At 52.4% G+C, this 25,171-nt stretch overlaps 62 non-coding genes across 62 annotated transcripts; 29 read left to right on the forward strand and 33 right to left on the reverse strand.

The window, feature by feature from the left end:
• Positions 1–368: 368 nt before the first annotated feature.
• Positions 369–441, reverse strand: TRNAM-CAU (transfer RNA methionine (anticodon CAU)). Its single transcript has one exon. It is a non-coding gene; the product is annotated as a tRNA-Met (tRNA).
• A 600-nt stretch (positions 442–1,041) lies between these two features.
• TRNAM-CAU (transfer RNA methionine (anticodon CAU)) lies at positions 1,042–1,114 on the reverse strand. Its single transcript has one exon. It is a non-coding gene; the product is annotated as a tRNA-Met (tRNA).
• A 133-nt stretch (positions 1,115–1,247) lies between these two features.
• On the forward strand, positions 1,248–1,319 carry TRNAE-UUC (transfer RNA glutamic acid (anticodon UUC)). Its single transcript has one exon. It is a non-coding gene; the product is annotated as a tRNA-Glu (tRNA).
• A 395-nt stretch (positions 1,320–1,714) lies between these two features.
• Positions 1,715–1,787, reverse strand: TRNAM-CAU (transfer RNA methionine (anticodon CAU)). The gene has a single exon. It is a non-coding gene; the product is annotated as a tRNA-Met (tRNA).
• A 133-nt stretch (positions 1,788–1,920) lies between these two features.
• Positions 1,921–1,992, forward strand: TRNAE-UUC (transfer RNA glutamic acid (anticodon UUC)). The gene has a single exon. It is a non-coding gene; the product is annotated as a tRNA-Glu (tRNA).
• A 1,053-nt stretch (positions 1,993–3,045) lies between these two features.
• Positions 3,046–3,118, reverse strand: TRNAM-CAU (transfer RNA methionine (anticodon CAU)). Its single transcript has one exon. It is a non-coding gene; the product is annotated as a tRNA-Met (tRNA).
• A 134-nt stretch (positions 3,119–3,252) lies between these two features.
• Positions 3,253–3,324, forward strand: TRNAE-UUC (transfer RNA glutamic acid (anticodon UUC)). Its single transcript has one exon. It is a non-coding gene; the product is annotated as a tRNA-Glu (tRNA).
• Positions 3,325–3,719: 395 nt separating this feature from the next.
• Positions 3,720–3,792, reverse strand: TRNAM-CAU (transfer RNA methionine (anticodon CAU)). Its single transcript has one exon. It is a non-coding gene; the product is annotated as a tRNA-Met (tRNA).
• Positions 3,793–3,925: 133 nt separating this feature from the next.
• Positions 3,926–3,997, forward strand: TRNAE-UUC (transfer RNA glutamic acid (anticodon UUC)). The gene has a single exon. It is a non-coding gene; the product is annotated as a tRNA-Glu (tRNA).
• A 395-nt stretch (positions 3,998–4,392) lies between these two features.
• TRNAM-CAU (transfer RNA methionine (anticodon CAU)) lies at positions 4,393–4,465 on the reverse strand. Its single transcript has one exon. It is a non-coding gene; the product is annotated as a tRNA-Met (tRNA).
• A 133-nt stretch (positions 4,466–4,598) lies between these two features.
• On the forward strand, positions 4,599–4,670 carry TRNAE-UUC (transfer RNA glutamic acid (anticodon UUC)). Its single transcript has one exon. It is a non-coding gene; the product is annotated as a tRNA-Glu (tRNA).
• A 395-nt stretch (positions 4,671–5,065) lies between these two features.
• TRNAM-CAU (transfer RNA methionine (anticodon CAU)) lies at positions 5,066–5,138 on the reverse strand. Its single transcript has one exon. It is a non-coding gene; the product is annotated as a tRNA-Met (tRNA).
• Positions 5,139–5,271: 133 nt separating this feature from the next.
• Positions 5,272–5,343, forward strand: TRNAE-UUC (transfer RNA glutamic acid (anticodon UUC)). The gene has a single exon. It is a non-coding gene; the product is annotated as a tRNA-Glu (tRNA).
• Positions 5,344–5,738: 395 nt separating this feature from the next.
• On the reverse strand, positions 5,739–5,811 carry TRNAM-CAU (transfer RNA methionine (anticodon CAU)). The gene has a single exon. It is a non-coding gene; the product is annotated as a tRNA-Met (tRNA).
• Positions 5,812–5,944: 133 nt separating this feature from the next.
• TRNAE-UUC (transfer RNA glutamic acid (anticodon UUC)) lies at positions 5,945–6,016 on the forward strand. The gene has a single exon. It is a non-coding gene; the product is annotated as a tRNA-Glu (tRNA).
• Positions 6,017–6,411: 395 nt separating this feature from the next.
• On the reverse strand, positions 6,412–6,484 carry TRNAM-CAU (transfer RNA methionine (anticodon CAU)). The gene has a single exon. It is a non-coding gene; the product is annotated as a tRNA-Met (tRNA).
• A 133-nt stretch (positions 6,485–6,617) lies between these two features.
• On the forward strand, positions 6,618–6,689 carry TRNAE-UUC (transfer RNA glutamic acid (anticodon UUC)). Its single transcript has one exon. It is a non-coding gene; the product is annotated as a tRNA-Glu (tRNA).
• A 395-nt stretch (positions 6,690–7,084) lies between these two features.
• TRNAM-CAU (transfer RNA methionine (anticodon CAU)) lies at positions 7,085–7,157 on the reverse strand. Its single transcript has one exon. It is a non-coding gene; the product is annotated as a tRNA-Met (tRNA).
• A 133-nt stretch (positions 7,158–7,290) lies between these two features.
• Positions 7,291–7,362, forward strand: TRNAE-UUC (transfer RNA glutamic acid (anticodon UUC)). Its single transcript has one exon. It is a non-coding gene; the product is annotated as a tRNA-Glu (tRNA).
• A 395-nt stretch (positions 7,363–7,757) lies between these two features.
• TRNAM-CAU (transfer RNA methionine (anticodon CAU)) lies at positions 7,758–7,830 on the reverse strand. Its single transcript has one exon. It is a non-coding gene; the product is annotated as a tRNA-Met (tRNA).
• Positions 7,831–7,963: 133 nt separating this feature from the next.
• TRNAE-UUC (transfer RNA glutamic acid (anticodon UUC)) lies at positions 7,964–8,035 on the forward strand. Its single transcript has one exon. It is a non-coding gene; the product is annotated as a tRNA-Glu (tRNA).
• Positions 8,036–8,430: 395 nt separating this feature from the next.
• TRNAM-CAU (transfer RNA methionine (anticodon CAU)) lies at positions 8,431–8,503 on the reverse strand. Its single transcript has one exon. It is a non-coding gene; the product is annotated as a tRNA-Met (tRNA).
• A 133-nt stretch (positions 8,504–8,636) lies between these two features.
• On the forward strand, positions 8,637–8,708 carry TRNAE-UUC (transfer RNA glutamic acid (anticodon UUC)). The gene has a single exon. It is a non-coding gene; the product is annotated as a tRNA-Glu (tRNA).
• A 395-nt stretch (positions 8,709–9,103) lies between these two features.
• On the reverse strand, positions 9,104–9,176 carry TRNAM-CAU (transfer RNA methionine (anticodon CAU)). The gene has a single exon. It is a non-coding gene; the product is annotated as a tRNA-Met (tRNA).
• A 133-nt stretch (positions 9,177–9,309) lies between these two features.
• TRNAE-UUC (transfer RNA glutamic acid (anticodon UUC)) lies at positions 9,310–9,381 on the forward strand. The gene has a single exon. It is a non-coding gene; the product is annotated as a tRNA-Glu (tRNA).
• Positions 9,382–9,776: 395 nt separating this feature from the next.
• Positions 9,777–9,849, reverse strand: TRNAM-CAU (transfer RNA methionine (anticodon CAU)). The gene has a single exon. It is a non-coding gene; the product is annotated as a tRNA-Met (tRNA).
• A 133-nt stretch (positions 9,850–9,982) lies between these two features.
• Positions 9,983–10,054, forward strand: TRNAE-UUC (transfer RNA glutamic acid (anticodon UUC)). Its single transcript has one exon. It is a non-coding gene; the product is annotated as a tRNA-Glu (tRNA).
• A 395-nt stretch (positions 10,055–10,449) lies between these two features.
• Positions 10,450–10,522, reverse strand: TRNAM-CAU (transfer RNA methionine (anticodon CAU)). Its single transcript has one exon. It is a non-coding gene; the product is annotated as a tRNA-Met (tRNA).
• A 133-nt stretch (positions 10,523–10,655) lies between these two features.
• On the forward strand, positions 10,656–10,727 carry TRNAE-UUC (transfer RNA glutamic acid (anticodon UUC)). The gene has a single exon. It is a non-coding gene; the product is annotated as a tRNA-Glu (tRNA).
• Positions 10,728–11,122: 395 nt separating this feature from the next.
• TRNAM-CAU (transfer RNA methionine (anticodon CAU)) lies at positions 11,123–11,195 on the reverse strand. Its single transcript has one exon. It is a non-coding gene; the product is annotated as a tRNA-Met (tRNA).
• Positions 11,196–11,329: 134 nt separating this feature from the next.
• TRNAE-UUC (transfer RNA glutamic acid (anticodon UUC)) lies at positions 11,330–11,401 on the forward strand. Its single transcript has one exon. It is a non-coding gene; the product is annotated as a tRNA-Glu (tRNA).
• A 357-nt stretch (positions 11,402–11,758) lies between these two features.
• TRNAM-CAU (transfer RNA methionine (anticodon CAU)) lies at positions 11,759–11,831 on the reverse strand. The gene has a single exon. It is a non-coding gene; the product is annotated as a tRNA-Met (tRNA).
• A 133-nt stretch (positions 11,832–11,964) lies between these two features.
• On the forward strand, positions 11,965–12,036 carry TRNAE-UUC (transfer RNA glutamic acid (anticodon UUC)). The gene has a single exon. It is a non-coding gene; the product is annotated as a tRNA-Glu (tRNA).
• Positions 12,037–12,431: 395 nt separating this feature from the next.
• Positions 12,432–12,504, reverse strand: TRNAM-CAU (transfer RNA methionine (anticodon CAU)). Its single transcript has one exon. It is a non-coding gene; the product is annotated as a tRNA-Met (tRNA).
• A 133-nt stretch (positions 12,505–12,637) lies between these two features.
• On the forward strand, positions 12,638–12,709 carry TRNAE-UUC (transfer RNA glutamic acid (anticodon UUC)). Its single transcript has one exon. It is a non-coding gene; the product is annotated as a tRNA-Glu (tRNA).
• Positions 12,710–13,104: 395 nt separating this feature from the next.
• TRNAM-CAU (transfer RNA methionine (anticodon CAU)) lies at positions 13,105–13,177 on the reverse strand. Its single transcript has one exon. It is a non-coding gene; the product is annotated as a tRNA-Met (tRNA).
• Positions 13,178–13,310: 133 nt separating this feature from the next.
• TRNAE-UUC (transfer RNA glutamic acid (anticodon UUC)) lies at positions 13,311–13,382 on the forward strand. The gene has a single exon. It is a non-coding gene; the product is annotated as a tRNA-Glu (tRNA).
• A 395-nt stretch (positions 13,383–13,777) lies between these two features.
• On the reverse strand, positions 13,778–13,850 carry TRNAM-CAU (transfer RNA methionine (anticodon CAU)). Its single transcript has one exon. It is a non-coding gene; the product is annotated as a tRNA-Met (tRNA).
• Positions 13,851–14,450: 600 nt separating this feature from the next.
• Positions 14,451–14,523, reverse strand: TRNAM-CAU (transfer RNA methionine (anticodon CAU)). The gene has a single exon. It is a non-coding gene; the product is annotated as a tRNA-Met (tRNA).
• Positions 14,524–14,656: 133 nt separating this feature from the next.
• On the forward strand, positions 14,657–14,728 carry TRNAE-UUC (transfer RNA glutamic acid (anticodon UUC)). Its single transcript has one exon. It is a non-coding gene; the product is annotated as a tRNA-Glu (tRNA).
• Positions 14,729–15,779: 1,051 nt separating this feature from the next.
• TRNAM-CAU (transfer RNA methionine (anticodon CAU)) lies at positions 15,780–15,852 on the reverse strand. Its single transcript has one exon. It is a non-coding gene; the product is annotated as a tRNA-Met (tRNA).
• Positions 15,853–16,452: 600 nt separating this feature from the next.
• Positions 16,453–16,525, reverse strand: TRNAM-CAU (transfer RNA methionine (anticodon CAU)). Its single transcript has one exon. It is a non-coding gene; the product is annotated as a tRNA-Met (tRNA).
• A 133-nt stretch (positions 16,526–16,658) lies between these two features.
• Positions 16,659–16,730, forward strand: TRNAE-UUC (transfer RNA glutamic acid (anticodon UUC)). The gene has a single exon. It is a non-coding gene; the product is annotated as a tRNA-Glu (tRNA).
• Positions 16,731–17,781: 1,051 nt separating this feature from the next.
• On the reverse strand, positions 17,782–17,854 carry TRNAM-CAU (transfer RNA methionine (anticodon CAU)). The gene has a single exon. It is a non-coding gene; the product is annotated as a tRNA-Met (tRNA).
• A 134-nt stretch (positions 17,855–17,988) lies between these two features.
• Positions 17,989–18,060, forward strand: TRNAE-UUC (transfer RNA glutamic acid (anticodon UUC)). The gene has a single exon. It is a non-coding gene; the product is annotated as a tRNA-Glu (tRNA).
• Positions 18,061–18,455: 395 nt separating this feature from the next.
• On the reverse strand, positions 18,456–18,528 carry TRNAM-CAU (transfer RNA methionine (anticodon CAU)). The gene has a single exon. It is a non-coding gene; the product is annotated as a tRNA-Met (tRNA).
• Positions 18,529–19,128: 600 nt separating this feature from the next.
• Positions 19,129–19,201, reverse strand: TRNAM-CAU (transfer RNA methionine (anticodon CAU)). The gene has a single exon. It is a non-coding gene; the product is annotated as a tRNA-Met (tRNA).
• A 133-nt stretch (positions 19,202–19,334) lies between these two features.
• TRNAE-UUC (transfer RNA glutamic acid (anticodon UUC)) lies at positions 19,335–19,406 on the forward strand. Its single transcript has one exon. It is a non-coding gene; the product is annotated as a tRNA-Glu (tRNA).
• A 1,051-nt stretch (positions 19,407–20,457) lies between these two features.
• TRNAM-CAU (transfer RNA methionine (anticodon CAU)) lies at positions 20,458–20,530 on the reverse strand. Its single transcript has one exon. It is a non-coding gene; the product is annotated as a tRNA-Met (tRNA).
• A 134-nt stretch (positions 20,531–20,664) lies between these two features.
• TRNAE-UUC (transfer RNA glutamic acid (anticodon UUC)) lies at positions 20,665–20,736 on the forward strand. The gene has a single exon. It is a non-coding gene; the product is annotated as a tRNA-Glu (tRNA).
• A 395-nt stretch (positions 20,737–21,131) lies between these two features.
• Positions 21,132–21,204, reverse strand: TRNAM-CAU (transfer RNA methionine (anticodon CAU)). Its single transcript has one exon. It is a non-coding gene; the product is annotated as a tRNA-Met (tRNA).
• Positions 21,205–21,338: 134 nt separating this feature from the next.
• On the forward strand, positions 21,339–21,410 carry TRNAE-UUC (transfer RNA glutamic acid (anticodon UUC)). The gene has a single exon. It is a non-coding gene; the product is annotated as a tRNA-Glu (tRNA).
• A 395-nt stretch (positions 21,411–21,805) lies between these two features.
• Positions 21,806–21,878, reverse strand: TRNAM-CAU (transfer RNA methionine (anticodon CAU)). Its single transcript has one exon. It is a non-coding gene; the product is annotated as a tRNA-Met (tRNA).
• A 134-nt stretch (positions 21,879–22,012) lies between these two features.
• TRNAE-UUC (transfer RNA glutamic acid (anticodon UUC)) lies at positions 22,013–22,084 on the forward strand. Its single transcript has one exon. It is a non-coding gene; the product is annotated as a tRNA-Glu (tRNA).
• A 395-nt stretch (positions 22,085–22,479) lies between these two features.
• On the reverse strand, positions 22,480–22,552 carry TRNAM-CAU (transfer RNA methionine (anticodon CAU)). Its single transcript has one exon. It is a non-coding gene; the product is annotated as a tRNA-Met (tRNA).
• A 133-nt stretch (positions 22,553–22,685) lies between these two features.
• Positions 22,686–22,757, forward strand: TRNAE-UUC (transfer RNA glutamic acid (anticodon UUC)). Its single transcript has one exon. It is a non-coding gene; the product is annotated as a tRNA-Glu (tRNA).
• A 395-nt stretch (positions 22,758–23,152) lies between these two features.
• Positions 23,153–23,225, reverse strand: TRNAM-CAU (transfer RNA methionine (anticodon CAU)). The gene has a single exon. It is a non-coding gene; the product is annotated as a tRNA-Met (tRNA).
• A 133-nt stretch (positions 23,226–23,358) lies between these two features.
• TRNAE-UUC (transfer RNA glutamic acid (anticodon UUC)) lies at positions 23,359–23,430 on the forward strand. The gene has a single exon. It is a non-coding gene; the product is annotated as a tRNA-Glu (tRNA).
• A 395-nt stretch (positions 23,431–23,825) lies between these two features.
• On the reverse strand, positions 23,826–23,898 carry TRNAM-CAU (transfer RNA methionine (anticodon CAU)). The gene has a single exon. It is a non-coding gene; the product is annotated as a tRNA-Met (tRNA).
• A 133-nt stretch (positions 23,899–24,031) lies between these two features.
• On the forward strand, positions 24,032–24,103 carry TRNAE-UUC (transfer RNA glutamic acid (anticodon UUC)). Its single transcript has one exon. It is a non-coding gene; the product is annotated as a tRNA-Glu (tRNA).
• A 395-nt stretch (positions 24,104–24,498) lies between these two features.
• TRNAM-CAU (transfer RNA methionine (anticodon CAU)) lies at positions 24,499–24,571 on the reverse strand. Its single transcript has one exon. It is a non-coding gene; the product is annotated as a tRNA-Met (tRNA).
• A 134-nt stretch (positions 24,572–24,705) lies between these two features.
• TRNAE-UUC (transfer RNA glutamic acid (anticodon UUC)) lies at positions 24,706–24,777 on the forward strand. The gene has a single exon. It is a non-coding gene; the product is annotated as a tRNA-Glu (tRNA).
• The last annotated feature ends 394 nt before the right edge of the window (positions 24,778–25,171 follow it).

The following is a 25,171-nucleotide window of genomic DNA, read 5'->3' on the forward strand; positions in this document are numbered from 1 at the left end:
CATCAGAATCAAGCTTCCCAGGTGAGCGTACCGGAGCCCAACAAAAGCCTTCTCCTTGGGGGCCTATTAGTGCAGGGGAAGAACGGCTGTTGGCCAGAAAAAGGTCCTCCCTCTGTAATACTGGCTGTTTTCTCTTCGCCCCATCTACAAAAGTTCTCGGCGGGTGACAAGAAAGGCAATGTCCAAAGTCAGATTTTCAGTTGCTCCAAGCACCTTTTGCAACTCTGCTGCTGATAGCGCTGATGTCCAGACTCTACTCTCAGTGGTATCTCAGTGGGTGGGAAAGTGATCAAAAGTCTCCGCGATAGGCTTGTACGCTTATAGGGTGGACTTGCCCTAACCAAAAGGCTGTCCAAGCATGAGGACAGTGCCCCGTGTGAGGATTGAACTCACAACCTTCAGATTATGAGACTGACGCGCTACCTACTGCGCTAACGAGGCAGTGCTTTTGCCACTGTGCCGCACACGCGCCAGGTAAGTTGGCTCATGGTTTGCTGTCTAGACAGAGCTGATGCCCCCCTCTGGCTCTCGAGCTCCTTTTTCCCCCAGATGCATTCAGCTCTTACCGAATGCCTCCCATATGGTCAAGCGGTCAGGATTCCTGGTTTTCACCCAGGCGGCCCGGGTTCGACTCCCAGTATGGGAACGTCCTGCCTTTTGGCTAAGGTGCGCTCATCAGAATCAAGCTTCCCAGGTGAGCGTACCGGAGCCCAACAAAAGCCTTCTCCTTGGGGGCCTATTAGTGCAGGGGAAGAACGGCTGTTGGCCAGAAAAAGGTCCTCCCTCTGTAATACTGGCTGTTTTCTCTTCGCCCCATCTACAAAAGTTCTCGGCGGGTGACAAGAAAGGCAATGTCCAAAGTCAGATTTTCAGTTGCTCCAAGCCCCTTTTGCAACTCTGCTGCTGATAGCGCTGATGTCCAGACTCTACTCTCAGTGGTATCTCAGTGGGTGGGAAAGTGATCAAAAGTCTCCGCGATAGGCTTGTACGCTTATAGGGTGGACTTGCCCTAACCAAAAGGCTGTCCAAGCATGAGGACAGTGCCCCGTGTGAGGATTGAACTCACGACCTTCAGATTATGAGACTGACGCGCTACTTACTGCGCTAACGAGGCAGTGCTTTTGCCACTGTGCCGCACACGCGCCAGGTAAGTTGGCTCATGGTTTGCTGTCTAGACAGAGCTGATGCCCCCCTCTGGCTCTCGAGCTCCTTTTTCCCCCAGATGCATTCAGCTCTTACCGAATGCCTCCCATATGGTCTAGCGGTCAGGATTCCTGGTTTTCACCCAGGCGGCCCGGGTTCGACTCCCGGTACGGGAACGTCCTGCCTTTTGGCTAAGGTGCGCTCATCAGAATCAAGCTTCCCAGGTGAGCGTACCGGAGCCCAACAAAAGCCTTCTCCTTGGGGGCCTATTAGTGCAGGGGAAGAACGGCTGTTGGCCAGAAAAAGGTCCTCCCTCTGTAATACTGGCTGTTTTCTCTTCGCCCCATCTACAAAAGTTCTCGGCGGGTGACAAGAAAGGCAATGTCCAAAGTCAGATTTTCAGTTGCTCCAAGCCCCTTTTGCAACTCTGCTGCTGATAGCGCTGATGTCCAGACTCTACTCTCAGTGGTATCTCAGTGGGTGGGAAAGTGATCAAAAGTCTCCGCGATAGGCTTGTACGCGTATAGGGTGGACTTGCCCTAACCAAAAGGCTGTCCAAGCATGAGGACAGTGCCCCGTGTGAGGATTGAACTCACGACCTTCAGATTATGAGACTGACGCGCTACCTACTGCGCTAACGAGGCAGTGCTTTTGCCACTGTGCCGCACACGCGCCAGGTAAGTTGGCTCATGGTTTGCTGTCTAGACAGAGCTGATGCCCGCCTCTGGCTCTCGAGCTCCTTTTTCCCCCAGATGCATTCAGCTCTTACCGAACGCCTCCCATATGGTCTAGCGGTCAGGATTCCTGGTTTTCACCCAGGCGTCACGGGTTCGACTCCCGGTATGGGAACGTCCTTAGCTTTTGGCTAAGGTGCGCTCATCAGAATTAGGGATGCTCATTCGGATTCCACGGAAATGCAATTTCCGAAATTCCGATCGGAAATTGCATTTCCGCATCGGAATGCGGAAATCGTTAATGCAAGTGCGTTAGGCGGATTTCCGCCGGAAATCGCGGAAATTCCGCCCGACTTTAACATTGATTTTCTCAAAAACTATGAAGTCTTTTTGAAAACTTTTTTTTTTGCATCTTGTTCAGGAGATTCTGCTTAATAAACCCTGAAAATTTGGTGTTTCTAGGACTTACGGGGGCTTTGCTATTAACCGCTAAAGTCGGTGGATTTTTACTGTAATGTAAAATGCAGAAAATCCGCATCTGCCTATTTTCTGCATTTACATTACAGTAAAAATCCGCCGACTTTAGCGGTTAATAGCAAAGCCCCCGTAAGTCCTAGAAACACCAAATTTTCAGGGTTTATTAAGCAGAATCTCCTGAACAGGATGCAAAAAAAAGTTTTCAAAAAGACCTTATAGTTTTTGAGAAAATTGATGTTAAAGTCGGGCGGAATTTCCGCGATTTCCGGCGGAAATTCTGCATTGGAATGCGGAAATTGGTAGCGGAAAGCGGAATCGGTATTTGGCAATGGCGGAATGCGGATTTACCGCGGAATCGGAAATTGGCATTTCCGACCATCCCTAATCAGAATCAAGCTTCCCAGGTGAGCGTACCGGAGCCCAACAAAAGCCTTCTCCTTGGGGGCCTATTAGTGCAGGGGAAGAACGGCTGTTGGCCAGAAAAAGGTCCTCTCTCTGTAATACTGGCTGTTTTCTCTTCGCCCCATCTACAAAAGTTCTCGGCGGGTGACAAGAAAGGCAATGTCCAAAGTCAGATTTTCAGTTGCTCCAAGCCCCTTTTGCAACTCTGCTGCTGATAGCGCTGATGTCCAGACTCTACTCTCAGTGGTATCTCAGTGGGTGGGAAAGTGATCAAAAGTCTCCGCGATAGGCTTGTACGCTTATAGGGTGGACTTGCCCTAACCAAAAGGCTGTCCAAGCATGAGGACAGTGCCCCGTGTGAGGATTGAACTCACGACCTTCAGATTATGAGACTGACGCGCTACCTACTGCGCTAACGAGGCAGTGCTTTTGCCACTGTGCCGCACACGCGCCAGGTAAGTTGGCTCATGGTTTGCTGTCTAGACAGAGCTGATGCCCCCCCTCTGGCTCTCGAGCTCCTTTTTCCCCCAGATGCATTCAGCTCTTACCGAACGCCTCCCATATGGTCTAGCGGTCAGGATTCCTGGTTTTCACCCAGGCGGCCCGGGTTCGACTCCCGGTACGGGAACGTCCTGCCTTTTGGCTAAGGTGCGCTCATCAGAATCAAGCTTCCCAGGTGAGCGTACCGGAGCCCAACAAAAGCCTTCTCCTTGGGGGCCTATTAGTGCAGGGGAAGAACGGCTGTTGGCCAGAAAAAGGTCCTCCCTCTGTAATACTGGCTGTTTTCTCTTCGCCCCATCTACAAAAGTTCTCGGCGGGTGACAAGAAAGGCAATGTCCAAAGTCAGATTTTCAGTTGCTCCAAGCCCCTTTTGCAACTCTGCTGCTGATAGCGCTGATGTCCAGACTCTACTCTCAGTGGTATCTCAGTGGGTGGGAAAGTGATCAAAAGTCTCCGCGATAGGCTTGTACGCTTATAGGGTGGACTTGCCCTAACCAAAAGGCTGTCCAAGCATGAGGACAGTGCCCCGTGTGAGGATTGAACTCACGACCTTCAGATTATGAGACTGACGCGCTACCTACTGCGCTAACGAGGCAGTGCTTTTGCCACTGTGCCGCACACGCGCCAGGTAAGTTGGCTCATGGTTTGCTGTCTAGACAGAGCTGATGCCCCCCTCTGGCTCTCGAGCTCCTTTTTCCCCCAGATGCATTCAGCTCTTACCGAACGCCTCCCATATGGTCTAGCGGTCAGGATTCCTGGTTTTCACCCAGGCGGCCCGGGTTCGACTCCCGGTACGGGAACGTCCTGCCTTTTGGCTAAGGTGCGCTCATCAGAATCAAGCTTCCCAGGTGAGCGTACCGGAGCCCAACAAAAGCCTTCTCCTTGGGGGCCTATTAGTGCAGGGGAAGAACGGCTGTTGGCCAGAAAAAGGTCCTCCCTCTGTAATACTGGCTGTTTTCTCTTCGCCCCATCTACAAAAGTTCTCGGCGGGTGACAAGAAAGGCAATGTCCAAAGTCAGATTTTCAGTTGCTCCAAGCCCCTTTTGCAACTCTTCTGCTGATAGCGCTGATGTCCAGACTCTACTCTCAGTGGTATCTCAGTGGGTGGGAAAGTGATCAAAAGTCTCCGCGATAGGCTTGTACGCTTATAGGGTGGACTTGCCCTAACCAAAAGGCTGTCCAAGCATGAGGACAGTGCCCCGTGTGAGGATTGAACTCACGACCTTCAGATTATGAGACTGACGCGCTACCTACTGCGCTAACGAGGCAGTGCTTTTGCCACTGTGCCGCACACGCGCCAGGTAAGTTGGCTCATGGTTTGCTGTCTAGACAGAGCTGATGCCCCCCTCTGGCTCTCGAGCTCCTTTTTCCCCCAGATGCATTCAGCTCTTACCGAACGCCTCCCATATGGTCAAGCGGTCAGGATTCCTGGTTTTCACCCAGGCGGCCTGGGTTCGACTCCCGGTATGGGAACGTCCTGCCTTTTGGCTAAGGTGCGCTCATCAGAATCAAGCTTCCCAGGTGAGCGTACCGGAGCCCAACAAAAGCCTTCTCCTTGGGGGCCTATTAGTGCAGGGGAAGAACGGCTGTTGGCCAGAAAAAGGTCCTCCCTCTGTAATACTGGCTGTTTTCTCTTCGCCCCATCTACAAAAGTTCTCGGCGGGTGACAAGAAAGGCAATGTCCAAAGTCAGATTTTCAGTTGCTCCAAGCCCCTTTTGCAACTCTGCTGCTGATAGCGCTGATGTCCAGACTCTACTCTCAGTGGTATCTCAGTGGGTGGGAAAGTGATCAAAAGTCTCCGCGATAGGCTTGTACGCTTATAGGGTGGACTTGCCCTAACCAAAAGGCTGTCCAAGCATGAGGACAGTGCCCCGTGTGAGGATTGACCTCACGACCTTCAGATTATGAGACTGATGCGCTACCTACTGCGCTAACGAGGCAGTGCTTTTGCCACTGTGCCGCACACGTGCCAGGTAAGTTGGCTCATGGTTTGCTGTCTAGACAGAGCTGATGCCCCCCTCTGGCTCTCGAGCTCCTTTTTCCCCCAGATGCATTCAGCTCTTACCGAATGCCTCCCATATGGTCTAGCGGTCAGGATTCCTGGTTTTCACCCAGGCGGCCCGGGTTCGACTCCCGTTATGGGAACGTCCTGCCTTTTGGCTAAGGTGCGCTCATCAGAATCAAGCTTCCCAGGTGAGCGTACCGGAGCCCAACAAAAGCCTTCTCCTTGGGGGCCTATTAGTGCAGGGGAAGAACGGCTGTTGGCCAGAAAAAGGTCCTCCCTCTGTAATACTGGCTGTTTTCTCTTCGCCCCATCTACAAAAGTTCTCGGCGGGTGACAAGAAAGGCAATGTCCAAAGTCAGATTTTCAGTTGCTCCAAGCCCCTTTTGCAACTCTGCTGCTGATAGCGCTGATGTCCAGACTCTACTCTCAGTGGTATCTCAGTGGGTGGGAAAGTGATCAAAAGTCTCCGCGATAGGCTTGTACGCTTATAGGGTGGACTTGCCCTAACCAAAAGGCTGTCCAAGCATGAGGACAGTGCCCCGTGTGAGGATTGAACTCACGACCTTCAGATTATGAGACTGACACGCTACCTACTGCGCTAACGAGGCAGTGCTTTTGCCACTGTGCCGCACACGCGCCAGGTAAGTTGGCTCATGGTTTGCTGTCTAGACAGAGCTGATGCCCCCCTCTGGCTCTCGAGCTCCTTTTTCCCCCAGATGCATTCAGCTCTTACCGAACGCCTCCCATATGGTCTAGCGGTCAGGATTCCTGGTTTTCACCCAGGCGGCCTGGGTTCGACTCCCGGTATGGGAACGTCCTGCCTTTTGGCTAAGGTGCGCTCATCAGAATCAAGCTTCCCAGGTGAGCGTACCGAAGCCCAACAAAAGCCTTCTCCTTGGGGGCCTATTAGTGCAGGGGAAGAACGGCTGTTGGCCAGAAAAAGGTCCTCCCTCTGTAATACTGTCTGTTTTCTCTTCGCCCCATCTACAAAAGTTCTCGGCGGGTGACAAGAAAGGCAATGTCCAAAGTCAGATTTTCAGTTGCTCCAAGCCCCTTTTGCAACTCTGCTGCTGATAGCGCTGATGTCCAGACTCTACTCTCAGTGGTATCTCAGTGGGTGGGAAAGTGATCAAAAGTCTCCGCGATAGGCTTGTACGCTTATAGGGTGGACTTGCCCTAACCAAAAGGCTGTCCAAGCATGAGGACAGTGCCCCGTGTGAGGATTGAACTCACGACCTTCAGATTATGAGACTGACGCGCTACCTACTGCGCTAACGAGGCAGTGCTTTTGCCACTGTGCCGCACACGTGCCAGGTAAGTTGGCTCATGGTTTGCTGTCTAGACAGAGCTGATGCCCCCCTCTGGCTCTCGAGCTCCTTTTTCCCCCAGATGCATTCAGCTCTTACCGAACGCCTCCCATATGGTCTAGCGGTCAGGATTCCTGGTTTTCACCCAGGCGGCCCGGGTTCGACTCCCGGTATGGAAACGTCCTGCCTTTTGGCTAAGGTGCGCTCATCAGAATCAAGCTTCCCAGGTGAGCGTACCGGAGCCCAACAAAAGCCTTCTCCTTGGGGGCCTATTAGTGCAGGGGAAGAACGGCTGTTGGCCAGAAAAAGGTCCTCCCTCTGTAATACTGTCTGTTTTCTCTTCGCCCCATCTACAAAAGTTCTCGGCGGGTGACAAGAAAGGCAATGTCCAAAGTCAGATTTTCAGTTGCTCCAAGCCCCTTTTGCAACTCTGCTGCTGATAGCGCTGATGTCCAGACTCTACTCTCAGTGGTATCTCAGTGGGTGGGAAAGTGATCAAAAGTCTCCGCGATAGGCTTGTACGCTTATAGGGTGGACTTGCCCTAACCAAAAGGCTGTCCAAGCATGAGGACAGTGCCCCGTGTGAGGATTGAACTCACGACCTTCAGATTATGAGACTGACGCGCTACCTACTGCGCTAACGAGGCAGTGCTTTTGCCACTGTGCCGCACACGCGCCAGGTAAGTTGGCTCATGGTTTGCTGTCTAGACAGAGCTGATGCCCCCCTCTGGCTCTCGAGCTCCTTTTTCCCCCAGATGCATTCAGCTCTTACCGAACGCCTCCCATATGGTCTAGCGGTCAGGATTCCTGGTTTTCACCCAGGCGGCCCGGGTTCGACTCCCGGTACGGGAACGTCCTGCCTTTTGGCTAAGGTGCGCTCATCAGAATCAAGCTTCCCAGGTGAGCGTACCGGAGCCCAACAAAAGCCTTCTCCTTGGGGGCCTATTAGTGCAGGGGAAGAACGGCTGTTGGCCAGAAAAAGGTCCTCCCTCTGTAATACTGGCTGTTTTCTCTTCACCCCATCTACAAAAGTTCTCGGCGGGTGACAAGAAAGGCAATGTCCAAAGTCAGATTTTCAGTTGCTCCAAGCCCCTTTTGCAACTCTGCTGCTGATAGCGCTGATGTCCAGACTCTACTCTCAGTGGTATCTCAGTGGGTGGGAAAGTGATCAAAAGTCTCCGCGATAGGCTTGTACGCTTATAGGGTGGACTTGCCCTAACCAAAAGGCTGTCCAAGCATGAGGACAGTGCCCCGTGTGAGGATTGAACTCACGACCTTCAGATTATGAGACTGACACGCTACCTACTGCGCTAACGAGGCAGTGCTTTTACCACTGTGCCGCACACGCGCCAGGTAAGTTGGCTCATGGTTTGCTGTCTAGACAGAGCTGATGCCCCCCTCTGGCTCTCGAGCTCCTTTTTCCCCCAGATGCATTCAGCTCTTACCGAACGCCTCCCATATGGTCTAGCGGTCAGGATTCCTGGTTTTCACCCAGGCGGCCCGGGTTTGACTCCCGGTACGGGAACGTCCTGCCTTTTGACTAAGGTGCGCTCATCAGAATCAAGCTTCCCAGGTGAGCGTACCGGAGCCCAACAAAAGCCTTCTCCTTGGGGGCCTATTAGTGCAGGGGAAGAACGGCTGTTGGCCAGAAAAAGGTCCTCCCTCTGTAATACTGGCTGTTTTCTCTTCGCCCCATCTACAAAAGTTCTCGGCGGGTGACAAGAAAGGCAATGTCCAAAGTCAGATTTTCAGTTGCTCCAAGCCCCTTTTGCAACTCTGCTGCTGATAGCGCTGATGTCCAGACTCTACTCTCAGTGGTATCTCAGTGGGTGGGAAAGTGATCAAAAGTCTCCGCGATAGGCTTGTACGCTTATAGGGTGGACTTGCCCTAACCAAAAGGCTGTCCAAGCATGAGGACAGTGCCCCGTGTGAGGATTGAACTCACGACCTTCAGATTATGAGACTGACGCGCTACCTACTGCGCTAACGAGGCAGTGCTTTTGCCACTGTGCCGCACATGCGCCAGGTAAGTTGGCTCATGGTTTGCTGTCTAGACAGAGCTGATGCCCCCCTCTGGCTCTCGAGCTCCTTTTTCCCCCAGATGCATTCAGCTCTTACCGAACGCCTCCCATATGGTCTAGCGGTCAGGATTCCTGGTTTTCACCCAGGCGGCCCGGGTTCGACTCCCGGTATGGGAATGTCCTGCCTTTTGGCTAAGGTGCGCTCATCAGAATCAAGCTTCCCAGGTGAGCGTACCGGAGCCCAACAAAAGCCTTCTCCTTGGGGGCCTATTAGTGCAGGGGAAGAACGGCTGTTGGCCAGAAAAAGGTCCTCTCTCTGTAATACTGGCTGTTTTCTCTTCGCCCCATCTACAAAAGTTCTCGGCGGGTGACAAGAAAGGCAATGTCCAAAGTCAGATTTTCAGTTGCTCCAAGCCCCTTTTGCAACTCTGCTGCTGATAGCGCTGATATCCAGACTCTACTCTCAGTGGTATCTCAGTGGGTGGGAAAGTGATCAAAAGTCTCCGCGATAGGCTTGTACGCTTATAGGGTGGACTTGCCCTAACCAAAAGGCTGTCCAAGCATGAGGACAGTGCCCCGTGTGAGGATTGAACTCACGACCTTCAGATTATGAGACTGACACGCTACCTACTGCGCTAACGAGGCAGTGCTTTTGCCACTGTGCCGCACACGCGCCAGGTAAGTTGGCTCATGGTTTGCTGTCTAGACAGAGCTGATGCCCCCCTCTGGCTCTCGAGCTCCTTTTTCCCCCAGATGCATTCAGCTCTTACCGAACGCCTCCCATATGGTCAAGCGGTCAGGATTCCTGGTTTTCACCCAGGCGGCCCGGGTTCGACTCCCGGTATGGGAACGTCCTGCCTTTTGGCTAAGGTGCGCTCATCAGAATCAAGCTTCCCAGGTGAGCGTACCGGAGCCCAACAAAAGCCTTCTCCTTGGGGGCCTATTAGTGCAGGGGAAGAACGGCTGTTGGCCAGAAAAAGGTCCTCCCTCTGTAATACTGGCTGTTTTCTCTTCGCCCCATCTACAAAAGTTCTCGGCGGGTGACAAGAAAGGCAATGTCCAAAGTCAGATTTTCAGTTGCTCCAAGCCCCTTTTGCAACTCTGCTGCTGATAGCGCTGATGTCCAGACTCTACTCTCAGTGGTATCTCAGTGGGTGGGAAAGTGATCAAAAGTCTCCGCGATAGGCTTGTACGCTTATAGGGTGGACTTGCCCTAACCAAAAGGCTGTCCAAGCATGAGGACAGTGCCCCGTGTGAGGATTGAACTCACGACCTTCAGATTATGAGACTGACGCGCTACCTACTGCGCTAACGAGGCAGTGCTTTTGCCACTGTGCCGCACACGCGCCAGGTAAGTTGGCTCATGGTTTGCTGTCTAGACAGAGCTGATGCCCCCCTCTGGCTCTCGAGCTCCTTTTTCCCCCAGATGCATTCAGCTCTTACCGAACGCCTCCCATATGGTCTAGCGGTCAGGATTCCTGGTTTTCACCCAGGCGGCCCGGGTTCGACTCCCGGTACGGGAACGTCCTGCCTTTTGGCTAAGGTGCGCTCATCAGAATCAAGCTTCCCAGGTGAGCGTACCGGAGCCCAACAAAAGCCTTCTCCTTGGGGGCCTATTAGTGCAGGGGAAGAACGGCTGTTGGCCAGAAAAAGGTCCTCCCTCTGTAATACTGGCTGTTTTCTCTTTGCCCCATCTACAAAAGTTCTCGGCGGGTGACAAGAAAGGCAATGTCCAAAGTCAGATTTTCAGTTGCTCCAAGCCCCTTTTGCAACTCTGCTGCTGATAGCGCTGATGTCCAGACTCTACTCTCAGTGGTATCTCAGTGGGTGGGAAAGTGATCAAAAGTCTCCGCGATAGGCTTGTACGCTTATAGGGTGGACTTGCTCTAACCAAAAGGCTGTCCAAGCATGAGGACAGTGCCCCGTGTGAGGATTGAACTCACGACCTTCAGATTATGAGACTGACGCGCTACCTACTGCGCTAACGAGGCAGTGCTTTTGCCACTGTGCCGCACACGTGCCAGGTAAGTTGGCTCATGGTTTGCTGTCTAGACAGAGCTGATGCCCCCCTCTGGCTCTCGAGCTCCTTTTTCCCCCAGATGCATTCAGCTCTTACCGAACGCCTCCCATATGGTCTAGCGGTCAGGATTCCTGGTTTTCACCCAGGCGGCCCGGGTTCGACTCCCGGTATGGGAACGTCCTGCCTTTTGGCTAAGGTGCGCTCATCAGAATCAAGCTTCCCAGGTGAGCGTACCGGAGCCCAACAAAAGCCTTCTCCTTGGGGGCCTATTAGTGCAGGGGAAGAACGGCTGTTGGCCAGAAAAAGGTCCTCCCTCTGTAATACTGTCTGTTTTCTCTTCGCCCCATCTACAAAAGTTCTCGGCGGGTGACAAGAAAGGCAATGTCCAAAGTCAGATTTTCAGTTGCTCCAAGCCCCTTTTGCAACTCTGCTGCTGATAGCGCTGATGTCCAGACTCTACTCTCAGTGGTATCTCAGTGGGTGGGAAAGTGATCAAAAGTCTCCGCGATAGGCTTGTACGCTTATAGGGTGGACTTGCCCTAACCAAAAGGCTGTCCAAGCATGAGGACAGTGCCCCGTGTGAGGATTGAACTCACGACCTTCAGATTATGAGACTGACGCGCTACCTACTGCGCTAACGAGGCAGTGCTTTTGCCACTGTGCCGCACACGCGCCAGGTAAGTTGGCTCATGGTTTGCTGTCTAGACAGAGCTGATGCCCCCCCTCTGGCTCTCGAGCTCCTTTTTCCCCCAGATGCATTCAGCTCTTACCGAACGCCTCCCATATGGTCTAGCGGTCAGGATTCCTGGTTTTCACCCAGGCGGCCCGGGGTCGACTCCCGGTATGGGAACGTCCTGCCTTTTGGCTAAGGTGCGCTCATCAGAATCAAGCTTCCCAGGTGAGCGTACCGGAGCCCAACAAAAGCCTTCTCCTTGGGGGCCTATTAGTGCAGGGGAAGAACGGCTGTTTTCTCTTCACCCCATCTACAAAAGTTCTCGGCGGGTGACAAGAAAGGCAATGTCCAAAGTCAGATTTTCAGTTGCTCCAAGCCCCTTTTGCAACTCTGCTGCTGATAGCGCTGATGTCCAGACTCTACTCTCAGTGGTATCTCAGTGGGTGGGAAAGTGATCAAAAGTCTCTGCGATAGGCTTGTACGCTTATAGGGTGGACTTGCCCTAACCAAAAGGTTGTCCAAGCATGAGGACAGTGCCCCGTGTGAGGATTGAACTCACGACCTTCAGATTATGAGACTGACGCGCTACCTACTGCGCTAACGAGGCAGTGCTTTTGCCACTGTGCCGCACACGCGCCAGGTAAGTTGGCTCATGGTTTGCTGTCTAGACAGAGCTGATGCCCCCCTCTGGCTCTCGAGCTCCTTTTTCCCCCAGATGCATTCAGCTCTTACCGAACGCCTCCCATATGGTCTAGCGGTCAGGATTCCTGGTTTTCACCCAGGCGGCCCGGGTTCGACTCCCGTTACGGGAACGTCCTGCCTTTTGGCTAAGGTGCGCTCATCAGAATCAAGCTTCCCAGGTGAGCGTACCGGAGCCCAACAAAAGCCTTCTCCTTGGGGGCCTATTAGTGCAGGGGAAGAACGGCTGTTGGCCAGAAAAAGGTCCTCCCTCTGTAATACTGGCTGTTTTCTCTTCGCCCCATCTACAAAAGTTCTCGGCGGGTGACAAGAAAGGCAATGTCCAAAGTCATATTTTCAGTTGCTCCAAGCCCCTTTTGCAACTCTGCTGCTGATAGCGCTGATGTCCAGACTCTACTCTCAGTGGTATCTCAGTGGGTGGGAAAGTGATCAAAAGTCTCCGCGATAGGCTTGTACGCTTATAGGGTGGACTTGCCCTAACCAAAAGGCTGTCCAAGCATGAGGACAGTGCCCCGTGTGAGGATTGAACTCACGACCTTCAGATTATGAGACTGACGCGCTACCTACTGCGCTAACGAGGCAGTGCTTTTGCCACTGTGCCGCACATGCGCCAGGTAAGTTGGCTCATGGTTTGCTGTCTAGACAGAGCTGATGCCCCCCTCTGGCTCTCGAGCTCCTTTTTCCCCCAGATGCATTCAGCTCTTACCGAACGCCTCCCATATGGTCTAGCGGTCAGGATTCCTGGTTTTCACCCAGGCAGCCCGGGTTCGACTCCCGGTATGGGAATGTCCTGCCTTTTGGCTAAGGTGCGCTCATCAGAATCAAGCTTCCCAGGTGAGCGTACCGGAGCCCAACAAAAGCCTTCTCCTTGGGGGCCTATTAGTGCAGGGGAAGAACGGCTGTTGGCCAGAAAAAGGTCCTCTCTCTGTAATACTGGCTGTTTTCTCTTCGCCCCATCTACAAAAGTTCTCGGCGGGTGACAAGAAAGGCAATGTCCAAAGTCAGATTTTCAGTTGCTCCAAGCCCCTTTTGCAACTCTGCTGCTGATAGCGCTGATATCCAGACTCTACTCTCAGTGGTATCTCAGTGGGTGGGAAAGTGATCAAAAGTCTCCGCGATAGGCTTGTACGCTTATAGGGTGGACTTGCCCTAACCAAAAGGCTGTCCAAGCATGAGGACAGTGCCCCGTGTGAGGATTGAACTCACGACCTTCAGATTATGAGACTGACACGCTACCTACTGCGCTAACGAGGCAGTGCTTTTGCCACTGTGCCGCACACGCGCCAGGTAAGTTGGCTCATGGTTTGCTGTCTAGACAGAGCTGATGCCCCCCTCTGGCTCTCGAGCTCCTTTTTCCCCCAGATGCATTCAGCTCTTACCGAACGCCTCCCATATGGTCAAGCGGTCAGGATTCCTGGTTTTCACCCAGGCGGCCCGGGTTCGACTCCCGGTATGGGAACGTCCTGCCTTTTGGCTAAGGTGCGCTCATCAGAATCAAGCTTCCCAGGTGAGCGTACCGGAGCCCAACAAAAGCCTTCTCCTTGGGGGCCTATTAGTGCAGGGGAAGAACGGCTGTTGGCCAGAAAAAGGTCCTCCCTCTGTAATACTGGCTGTTTTCTCTTCGCCCCATCTACAAAAGTTCTCGGCGGGTGACAAGAAAGGCAATGTCCAAAGTCAGATTTTCAGTTGCTCCAAGCCCCTTTTGCAACTCTGCTGCTGATAGCGCTGATGTCCAGACTCTACTCTCAGTGGTATCTCAGTGGGTGGGAAAGTGATCAAAAGTCTCCGCGATAGGCTTGTACGCTTATAGGGTGGACTTGCCCTAACCAAAAGGCTGTCCAAGCATGAGGACAGTGCCCCGTGTGAGGATTGAACTCACAACCTTCAGATTATGAGACTGACGCGCTACCTACTGCGCTAACGAGGCAGTGCTTTTGCCACTGTGCCGCACACGCGCCAGGTAAGTTGGCTCATGGTTTGCTGTCTAGACAGAGCTGATGCCCCCCTCTGGCTCTCGAGCTCCTTTTTCCCCCAGATGCATTCAGCTCTTACCGAACGCCTCCCATATGGTCAAGCGGTCAGGATTCCTGGTTTTCACCCAGGCGGCCCGGGTTCGACTCCCAGTATGGGAACGTCCTGCCTTTTGGCTAAGGTGCGCTCATCAGAATCAAGCTTCCCAGGTGAGCGTACCGGAGCCCAACAAAAGCCTTCTCCTTGGGGGCCTATTAGTGCAGGGGAAGAACGGCTGTTGGCCAGAAAAAGGTCCTCCCTCTGTAATACTGGCTGTTTTCTCTTCGCCCCATCTACAAAAGTTCTCGGCGGGTGACAAGAAAGGCAATGTCCAAAGTCAGATTTTCAGTTGCTCCAAGCCCCTTTTGCAACTCTGCTGCTGATAGCGCTGATGTCCAGACTCTACTCTCAGTGGTATCTCAGTGGGTGGGAAAGTGATCAAAAGTCTCCGCGATAGGCTTGTACGCGTATAGGGTGGACTTGCCCTAACCAAAAGGCTGTCCAAGCATGAGGACAGTGCCCCGTGTGAGGATTGAACTCACGACCTTCAGATTATGAGACTGACGCGCTACCTACTGCGCTAACGAGGCAGTGCTTTTGCCACTGTGCCGCACACGCGCCAGGTAAGTTGGCTCATGGTTTGCTGTCTAGACAGAGCTGATGCCCGCCTCTGGCTCTCGAGCTCCTTTTTCCCCCAGATGCATTCAGCTCTTACCGAACGCCTCCCATATGGTCTAGCGGTCAGGATTCCTGGTTTTCACCCAGGCGGCCCGGGTTCGACTCCCTGTATGGGAACGTCCTGCCTTTTGGCTAAGGTGCGCTCATCAGAATTAGGGATGCTCATTCGGATTCCACGGAAATGCAATTTCCGAAATTCCGATCGGAAATTGCATTTCCGCATCGGAATGCGGAAATCGTTAATGCAAGTGCGTTAGGCGGATTTCCGCCGGAAATCACGGAAATTCCGCCCGACTTTACCATTGATTTTCTCAAAAACTATGAAGTCTTTTTGAAAACTTTTTTTTTGCATCTTGTTCAGGAGATTCTGCTTAATAAACCCTGAAAATTTGGTGTTTCTAGGACTTACGGGGGCTTTGCTATTAACCGCTAAAGTCGGTGGATTTTTACTGTAATGTAAAATGCAGAAAATCCGCATCTGCCTATTTTCTGCATTTACATTACAGTAAAAATACGCCGACTTTAGCGGTTAATAGCAAAGCCCCCGTAAGTCCTAGAAACACCAAATTTTCAGGGTTTATTAAGCAGAATCTCCTGAACAGGATGCAAAAAAAAGTTTTCAAAAAGACCTTATAGTTTTTGAGAAAATTGATGTTAAAGTCGGGCGGAATTTCCGCGATTTCCGGCGGAAATTCCGCATTGGAATGCGGAAATTGGTAGCGGAAAGCGGAATCGGTATTTGGCAATGGCGGAATGCGGATTTACCGCGGAATCGGAAATTGGCATTTCCGACCATCCCTAATCAGAATCAAGCTTCCCAGGTGAGCGTACCGGAGCCCAACAAAAGCCTTCTCCTTGGGGGCCTATTAGTGCAGGGGAAGAACGGCTGTTGGCCAGAAAAAGGTCCTCTCTCTGTAATACTGGCTGTTTTCTCTTCGCCCCATCTACAAAAGTTCTCGGCGGGTGACAAGAAAGGCAATGTCCAAAGTCAGATTTTCAGTTGCTCCAAGCCCCTTTTGCAACTCTGCTGCTGATAGCGCTGATGTCCAGACTCTACTCTCAGTGGTATCTCAGTGGGTGGGAAAGTGATCAAAAGTCTCCGCGATAGGCTTGTACGCTTATAGGGTGGACTTGCCCTAACCAAAAGGCTGTCCAAGCATGAGGACAGTGCCCCGTGTGAGGATTGAACTCACAACCTTCAGATTATGAGACTGACGCGCTACCTACTGCGCTAACGAGGCAGTGCTTTTGCCACTGTGCCGCACACGCGCCAGGTAAGTTGGCTCATGGTTTGCTGTCTAGACAGAGCTGATGCCCCCCTCTGGCTCTCGAGCTCCTTTTTCCCCCAGATGCATTCAGCTCTTACCGAACGCCTCCCATATGGTCAAGCGGTCAGGATTCCTGGTTTTCACCCAGGCGGCCCGGGTTCGACTCCCAGTATGGGAACGTCCTGCCTTTTGGCTAAGGTGCGCTCATCAGAATCAAGCTTCCCAGGTGAGCGTACCGGAGCCCAACAAAAGCCTTCTCCTTGGGGGCCTATTAGTGCAGGGGAAGAACGGCTGTTGGCCAGAAAAAGGTCCTCCCTCTGTAATACTGGCTGTTTTCTCTTCGCCCCATCTACAAAAGTTCTCGGCGGGTGACAAGAAAGGCAATGTCCAAAGTCAGATTTTCAGTTGCTCCAAGCCCCTTTTGCAACTCTGCTGCTGATAGCGCTGATGTCCAGACTCTACTCTCAGTGGTATCTCAGTGGGTGGGAAAGTGATCAAAAGTCTCCGCGATAGGCTTGTACGCGTATAGGGTGGACTTGCCCTAACCAAAAGGCTGTCCAAGCATGAGGACAGTGCCCCGTGTGAGGATTGAACTCACGACCTTCAGATTATGAGACTGACGCGCTACCTACTGCGCTAACGAGGCAGTGCTTTTGCCACTGTGCCGCACACGCGCCAGGTAAGTTGGCTCATGGTTTGCTGTCTAGACAGAGCTGATGCCCGCCTCTGGCTCTCGAGCTCCTTTTTCCCCCAGATGCATTCAGCTCTTACCGAACGCCTCCCATATGGTCTAGCGGTCAGGATTCCTGGTTTTCACCCAGGCGGCCCGGGTTCGACTCCCTGTATGGGAACGTCCTGCCTTTTGGCTAAGGTGCGCTCATCAGAATTAGGGATGCTCATTCGGATTCCACGGAAATGCAATTTCCGAAATTCCGATCGGAAATTGCATTTCCGCATCGGAATGCGGAAATCGTTAATGCAAGTGCGTTAGGCGGATTTCCGCCGGAAATCACGGAAATTCCGCCCGACTTTACCATTGATTTTCTCAAAAACTATGAAGTCTTTTTGAAAACTTTTTTTTTGCATCTTGTTCAGGAGATTCTGCTTAATAAACCCTGAAAATTTGGTGTTTCTAGGACTTACGGGGGCTTTGCTATTAACCGCTAAAGTCGGTGGATTTTTACTGTAATGTAAAATGCAGAAAATCCGCATCTGCCTATTTTCTGCATTTACATTACAGTAAAAATACGCCGACTTTAGCGGTTAATAGCAAAGCCCCCGTAAGTCCTAGAAACACCAAATTTTCAGGGTTTATTAAGCAGAATCTCCTGAACAGGATGCAAAAAAAAGTTTTCAAAAAGACCTTATAGTTTTTGAGAAAATTGATGTTAAAGTCGGGCGGAATTTCCGCGATTTCCGGCGGAAATTCCGCATTGGAATGCGGAAATTGGTAGCGGAAAGCGGAATCGGTATTTGGCAATGGCGGAATGCGGATTTACCGCGGAATCGGAAATTGGCATTTCCGACCATCCCTAATCAGAATCAAGCTTCCCAGGTGAGCGTACCGGAGCCCAACAAAAGCCTTCTCCTTGGGGGCCTATTAGTGCAGGGGAAGAACGGCTGTTGGCCAGAAAAAGGTCCTCTCTCTGTAATACTGGCTGTTTTCTCTTCGCCCCATCTACAAAAGTTCTCGGCGGGTGACAAGAAAGGCAATGTCCAAAGTCAGATTTTCAGTTGCTCCAAGCCCCTTTTGCAACTCTGCTGCTGATAGCGCTGATGTCCAGACTCTACTCTCAGTGGTATCTCAGTGGGTGGGAAAGTGATCAAAAGTCTCCGCGATAGGCTTGTACGCTTATAGGGTGGACTTGCCCTAACCAAAAGGCTGTCCAAGCATGAGGACAGTGCCCCGTGTGAGGATTGAACTCACGACCTTCAGATTATGAGACTGACACGCTACCTACTGCGCTAACGAGGCAGTGCTTTTGCCACTGTGCCGCACACGCGCCAGGTAAGTTGGCTCATGGTTTGCTGTCTAGACAGAGCTGATGCCCCCCCTCTGGCTCTCGAGCTCCTTTTTCCCCCAGATGCATTCAGCTCTTACCGAACGCCTCCCATATGGTCAAGCGGTCAGGATTCCTGGTTTTCACCCAGGCGGCCCGGGTTCGACTCCCGGTATGGGAACGTCCTGCCTTTTGGCTAAGGTGCGCTCATCAGAATCAAGCTTCCCAGGTGAGCGTACCGGAGCCCAACAAAAGCCTTCTCCTTGGGGGCCTATTAGTGCAGGGGAAGAACGGCTGTTGGCCAGAAAAAGGTCCTCCCTCTGTAATACTGGCTGTTTTCTCTTCGCCCCATCTACAAAAGTTCTCGGCGGGTGACAAGAAAGGCAATGTCCAAAGTCAGATTTTCAGTTGCTCCAAGCCCCTTTTGCAACTCTGCTGCTGATAGCGCTGATGTCCAGACTCTACTCTCAGTGGTATCTCAGTGGGTGGGAAAGTGATCAAAAGTCTCCGCGATAGGCTTGTACGCTTATAGGGTGGACTTGCCCTAACCAAAAGGCTGTCCAAGCATGAGGACAGTGCCCCGTGTGAGGATTGAACTCACAACCTTCAGATTATGAGACTGACGCGCTACCTACTGCGCTAACGAGGCAGTGCTTTTGCCACTGTGCCGCACACGCGCCAGGTAAGTTGGCTCATGGTTTGCTGTCTAGACAGAGCTGATGCCCCCCTCTGGCTCTCGAGCTCCTTTTTCCCCCAGATGCATTCAGCTCTTACCGAACGCCTCCCATATGGTCAAGCGGTCAGGATTCCTGGTTTTCACCCAGGCGGCCCGGGTTCGACTCCCAGTATGGGAACGTCCTGCCTTTTGGCTAAGGTGCGCTCATCAGAATCAAGCTTCCCAGGTGAGCGTACCGGAGCCCAACAAAAGCCTTCTCCTTGGGGGCCTATTAGTGCAGGGGAAGAACGGCTGTTGGCCAGAAAAAGGTCCTCCCTCTGTAATACTGGCTGTTTTCTCTTCGCCCCATCTACAAAAGTTCTCGGCGGGTGACAAGAAAGGCAATGTCCAAAGTCAGATTTTCAGTTGCTCCAAGCCCCTTTTGCAACTCTGCTGCTGATAGCGCTGATGTCCAGACTCTACTCTCAGTGGTATCTCAGTGGGTGGGAAAGTGATCAAAAGTCTCCGCGATAGGCTTGTACGCGTATAGGGTGGACTTGCCCTAACCAAAAGGCTGTCCAAGCATGAGGACAGTGCCCCGTGTGAGGATTGAACTCACGACCTTCAGATTATGAGACTGACGCGCTACCTACTGCGCTAACGAGGCAGTGCTTTTGCCACTGTGCCGCACACGCGCCAGGTAAGTTGGCTCATGGTTTGCTGTCTAGACAGAGCTGATGCCCGCCTCTGGCTCTCGAGCTCCTTTTTCCCCCAGATGCATTCAGCTCTTACCGAACGCCTCCCATATGGTCTAGCGGTCAGGATTCCTGGTTTTCACCCAGGCGGCCCGGGTTCGACTCCCTGTATGGGAACGTCCTGCCTTTTGGCTAAGGTGCGCTCATCAGAATTAGGGATGCTCATTCGGATTCCACGGAAATGCAATTTCCGAAATTCCGATCGGAAATTGCATTTCCGCATCGGAATGCGGAAATCGTTAATGCAAGTGCGTTAGGCGGATTTCCGCCGGAAATCACGGAAATTCCGCCCGACTTTACCATTGATTTTCTCAAAAACTATGAAGTCTTTTTGAAAACTTTTTTTTTGCATCTTGTTCAGGAGATTCTGCTTAATAAACCCTGAAAATTTGGTGTTTCTAGGACTTACGGGGGCTTTGCTATTAACCGCTAAAGTCGGTGGATTTTTACTGTAATGTAAAATGCAGAAAATCCGCATCTGCCTATTTTCTGCATTTACATTACAGTAAAAATACGCCGACTTTAGCGGTTAATAGCAAAGCCCCCGTAAGTCCTAGAAACACCAAATTTTCAGGGTTTATTAAGCAGAATCTCCTGAACAGGATGCAAAAAAAAGTTTTCAAAAAGACCTTATAGTTTTTGAGAAAATTGATGTTAAAGTCGGGCGGAATTTCCGCGATTTCCGGCGGAAATTCCGCATTGGAATGCGGAAATTGGTAGCGGAAAGCGGAATCGGTATTTGGCAATGGCGGAATGCGGATTTACCGCGGAATCGGAAATTGGCATTTCCGACCATCCCTAATCAGAATCAAGCTTCCCAGGTGAGCGTACCGGAGCCCAACAAAAGCCTTCTCCTTGGGGGCCTATTAGTGCAGGGGAAGAACGGCTGTTGGCCAGAAAAAGGTCCTCTCTCTGTAATACTGGCTGTTTTCTCTTCGCCCCATCTACAAAAGTTCTCGGCGGGTGACAAGAAAGGCAATGTCCAAAGTCAGATTTTCAGTTGCTCCAAGCCCCTTTTGCAACTCTGCTGCTGATAGCGCTGATGTCCAGACTCTACTCTCAGTGGTATCTCAGTGGGTGGGAAAGTGATCAAAAGTCTCCGCGATAGGCTTGTACGCTTATAGGGTGGACTTGCCCTAACCAAAAGGCTGTCCAAGCATGAGGACAGTGCCCCGTGTGAGGATTGAACTCACGACCTTCAGATTATGAGACTGACACGCTACCTACTGCGCTAACGAGGCAGTGCTTTTGCCACTGTGCCGCACACGCGCCAGGTAAGTTGGCTCATGGTTTGCTGTCTAGACAGAGCTGATGCCCCCCCTCTGGCTCTCGAGCTCCTTTTTCCCCCAGATGCATTCAGCTCTTACCGAACGCCTCCCATATGGTCAAGCGGTCAGGATTCCTGGTTTTCACCCAGGCGGCCCGGGTTCGACTCCCGGTATGGGAACGTCCTGCCTTTTGGCTAAGGTGCGCTCATCAGAATCAAGCTTCCCAGGTGAGCGTACCGGAGCCCAACAAAAGCCTTCTCCTTGGGGGCCTATTAGTGCAGGGGAAGAACGGCTGTTGGCCAGAAAAAGGTCCTCCCTCTGTAATACTGGCTGTTTTCTCTTCGCCCCATCTACAAAAGTTCTCGGCGGGTGACAAGAAAGGCAATGTCCAAAGTCAGATTTTCAGTTGCTCCAAGCCCCTTTTGCAACTCTGCTGCTGATAGCGCTGATGTCCAGACTCTACTCTCAGTGGTATCTCAGTGGGTGGGAAAGTGATCAAAAGTCTCCGCGATAGGCTTGTACGCTTATAGGGTGGACTTGCCCTAACCAAAAGGCTGTCCAAGCATGAGGACAGTGCCCCGTGTGAGGATTGAACTCACGACCTTCAGATTATGAGACTGACACGCTACCTACTGCGCTAACGAGGCAGTGCTTTTGCCACTGTGCCGCACACGCGCCAGGTAAGTTGGCTCATGGTTTGCTGTCTAGACAGAGCTGATGCCCCCCCTCTGGCTCTCGAGCTCCTTTTTCCCCCAGATGCATTCAGCTCTTACCGAACGCCTCCCATATGGTCAAGCGGTCAGGATTCCTGGTTTTCACCCAGGCGGCCCGGGTTCGACTCCCGGTATGGGAACGTCCTGCCTTTTGGCTAAGGTGCGCTCATCAGAATCAAGCTTCCCAGGTGAGCGTACCGGAGCCCAACAAAAGCCTTCTCCTTGGGGGCCTATTAGTGCAGGGGAAGAACGGCTGTTGGCCAGAAAAAGGTCCTCCCTCTGTAATACTGGCTGTTTTCTCTTCGCCCCATCTACAAAAGTTCTCGGCGGGTGACAAGAAAGGCAATGTCCAAAGTCAGATTTTCAGTTGCTCCAAGCCCCTTTTGCAACTCTGCTGCTGATAGCGCTGATGTCCAGACTCTACTCTCAGTGGTATCTCAGTGGGTGGGAAAGTGATCAAAAGTCTCCGCGATAGGCTTGTACGCTTATAGGGTGGACTTGCCCTAACCAAAAGGCTGTCCAAGCATGAGGACAGTGCCCCGTGTGAGGATTGAACTCACGACCTTCAGATTATGAGACTGACACGCTACCTACTGCGCTAACGAGGCAGTGCTTTTGCCACTGTGCCGCACACGCGCCAAGTAAGTTGGCTCATGGTTTGCTGTCTAGACAGAGCTGATGCCCCCCCTCTGGCTCTCGAGCTCCTTTTTCCCCCAGATGCATTCAGCTCTTACCGAACGCCTCCCATATGGTCTAGCGGTCAGGATTCCTGGTTTTCACCCAGGCGGCCCGGGTTCGACTCCCGGTATGGGAACGTCCTGCCTTTTGGCTAAGGTGCGCTCATCAGAATCAAGCTTCCCAGGTGAGCATACCGGAGCCCAACAAAAGCCTTCTCCTTGGGGGCCTATTAGTGCAGGGGAAGAACGGCTGTTGGCCAGAAAAAGGTCCTCCCTCTGTAATACTGGCTGTTTTCTCTTCGCCCCAGCTACAAAAGTTCTCGGCGGGTGACAAGAAAGGCAATGTCCAAAGTCAGATTTTCAGTTGCTCCAAGCCCCTTTTGCAACTCTGCTGCTGATAGCGCTGATGTCCAGACTCTACTCTCAGTGGTATCTCAGTGGGTGGGAAAGTGATCAAAAGTCTCCGCGATAGGCTTGTACGCTTATAGGGTGGACTTGCCCTAACCAAAAGGCTGTCCAAGCATGAGGACAGTGCCCCGTGTGAGGATTGAACTCACGACCTTCAGATTATGAGACTGACGCGCTACCTACTGCGCTAACAAGGCAGTGCTTTTGCCACTGTGCCGCACACGCGCCAGGTAAGTTGGCTCATGGTTTGCTGTCTAGACAGAGCTGATGCCCCCCTCTGGCTCTCGAGCTCCTTTTTCCCCCAGATGCATTCAGCTCTTACCGAACGCCTCCCATATGGTCTAGTGGTCAGGATTCCTGGTTTTCACCCAGGCGGCCCGGGTTCGACTCCCGGTACGGGAACGCCCTGCCTTTTGGCTAAGGTGCGCTCATCAGAATCAAGCTTCCCAGGTGAGCGTACCGGAGCCCAACAAAAGCCTTCTCCTTGGGGGCCTATTAGTGCAGGGGAAGAACGGCTGTTGGCCAGAAAAAGGTCCTCCCTCTGTAATACTGGCTGTTTTCTCTTCGCCCCATCTACAAAAGTTCTCGGCGGGTGACAAGAAAGGCAATGTCCAAAGTCAGATTTTCAGTTGCTCCAAGCCCCTTTTGCAACTCTGCTGCTGATAGCGCTGATGTCCAGACTCTACTCTCAGTGGTATCTCAGTGGGTGGGAAAGTGATCAAAAGTCTCCGCGATAGGCTTGTACGCTTATAGGGTGGACTTGCCCTAACCAAAAGGCTGTCCAAGCATGAGGACAGTGCCCCGTGGGAGGATTGAACTCACGACCTTCAGATTATGAGACTGACACGCTACCTACTGCGCTAACGAGGCAGTGCTTTTGCCACTGTGCCGCACACGCGCCAGGTAAGTTGGCTCATGGTTTGCTGTCTAGACAGAGCTGATGCCCCCCTCTGGCTCTCGAGCTCCTTTTTCCCCCAGATGCATTCAGCTCTTGCCGAACGCCTCCCATATGGTCTAGCGGTCAGGATTCCTGGTTTTCACCCAGGCGGCCCGGGTTCGACTCCTGGTACGGGAACGTCCTGCCTTTTGGCTAAGGTGCGCTCATCAGAATCAAGCTTCCCAGGTGAGCGTACCGGAGCCCAACAAAAGCCTTCTCCTTGGGGGCCTATTAGTGCAGGGGAAGAACGGCTGTTGGCCAGAAAAAGGTCCTCCCTCTGTAATACTGTCTGTTTTCTCTTCGCCCCATCTACAAAAGTTCTCGGTGGGTGACAAGAAAGGCAATGTCCAAAGTCAGATTTTCAGTTGCTCCAAGCCCCTTTTGCAACTCTGCTGCTGATAGCGCTGATGTCCAGACTCTACTCTCAGTGGTATCTCAGTGGGTGGGAAAGTGATCAAAAGTCTCCGCGATAGGCTTGTACGCTTATAGGGTGGACTTGCCCTAACCAAAAGGCTGTCCAAGCATGAGGACAGTGCCCCGTGTGAGGATTGAACTCACGACCTTCAGATTATGAGACTGACGCGCTACCTACTGCGCTAACGAGGCAGTGCTTTTGCCACTGTGCCGCACACGTGCCAGGTAAGTTGGCTCATGGTTTGCTGTCTAGACAGAGCTGATGCCCCCCTCTGGCTCTCGAGCTCCTTTTTCCCCCAGATGCATTCAGCTCTTACCGAACGCCTCCCATATGGTCTAGCGGTCAGGATTCCTGGTTTTCACCCAGGCGGCCCGGGTTCGACTCCCGGTATGGGAACGTCCTGCCTTTTGGCTAAGGTGCGCTCATCAGAATCAAGCTTCCCAGGTGAGCGTACCGGAGCCCAACAAAAGCCTTCTCCTTGGGGGCCTATTAGTGCAGGGGAAGAACGGCTGTTGGCCAGAAAAAGGTCCTCCCTCTGTAATACTGGCTGTTTTCTCTTCGCCCCATCTACAAAAGTTCTCGGCGGGTGACAAGAAAGGCAATGTCCAAAGTCAGATTTTCAGTTGCTCCAAGCCCCTTTTGCAACTCTGCTGCTGATAGCGCTGATGTCCAGACTCTACTCTCAGTGGTATCTCAGTGGGTGGGAAAGTGATCAAAAGTCTCCGCGATAGGCTTGTACGCTTATAGGGTGGACTTGCCCTAACCAAAAGGCTGTCCAAGCATGAGGACAGTGCCCCGTGTGAGGATTGAACTCACGACCTTCAGATTATGAGACTGACACGCTACCTACTGCGCTAACAAGGCAGTGCTTTTGCCACTGTGCCGCACACGCGCCAGGTAAGTTGGCTCATGGTTTGCTGTCTAGACAGAGCTGATGCCCCCCCTCTGGCTCTCGAGCTCCTTTTTCCCCCAGATGCATTCAGCTCTTACCGAACGCCTCCCATATGGTCAAGCGGTCAGGATTCCTGGTTTTCACCCAGGCGGCCCGGGTTCGACTCCCGGTACGGGAACGTCCTGCCTTTTGGCTAAGGTGCGCTCATCAGAATCAAGCTTCCCAGGTGAGCGTACCGGAGCCCAACAAAAGCCTTCTCCTTGGGGGCCTATTAGTGCAGGGGAAGAACGGCTGTTGGCCAGAAAAAGGTCCTCCCTCTGTAATACTGGCTGTTTTCTCTTCGCCCCATCTACAAAAGTTCTCGGCGGGTGACAAGAAAGGCAATGTCCAAAGTCAGATTTTCAGTTGCTCCAAGCCCCTTTTGCAACTCTGCTGCTGATAGCGCTGATGTCCAGACTCTACTCTCAGTGGTATCTCAGTGGGTGGGAAAGTGATCAAAAGTCTCCGCGATAGGCTTGTACGCTTATAGGGTGGACTTGCCCTAACCAAAAGGCTGTCCAAGCATGAGGACA

This window comes from Hyperolius riggenbachi, chromosome 3 (assembly GCF_040937935.1).
Source record: "Hyperolius riggenbachi isolate aHypRig1 chromosome 3, aHypRig1.pri, whole genome shotgun sequence".
In the NCBI taxonomy this organism is placed as follows: domain Eukaryota; kingdom Metazoa; phylum Chordata; class Amphibia; order Anura; family Hyperoliidae; genus Hyperolius; species Hyperolius riggenbachi.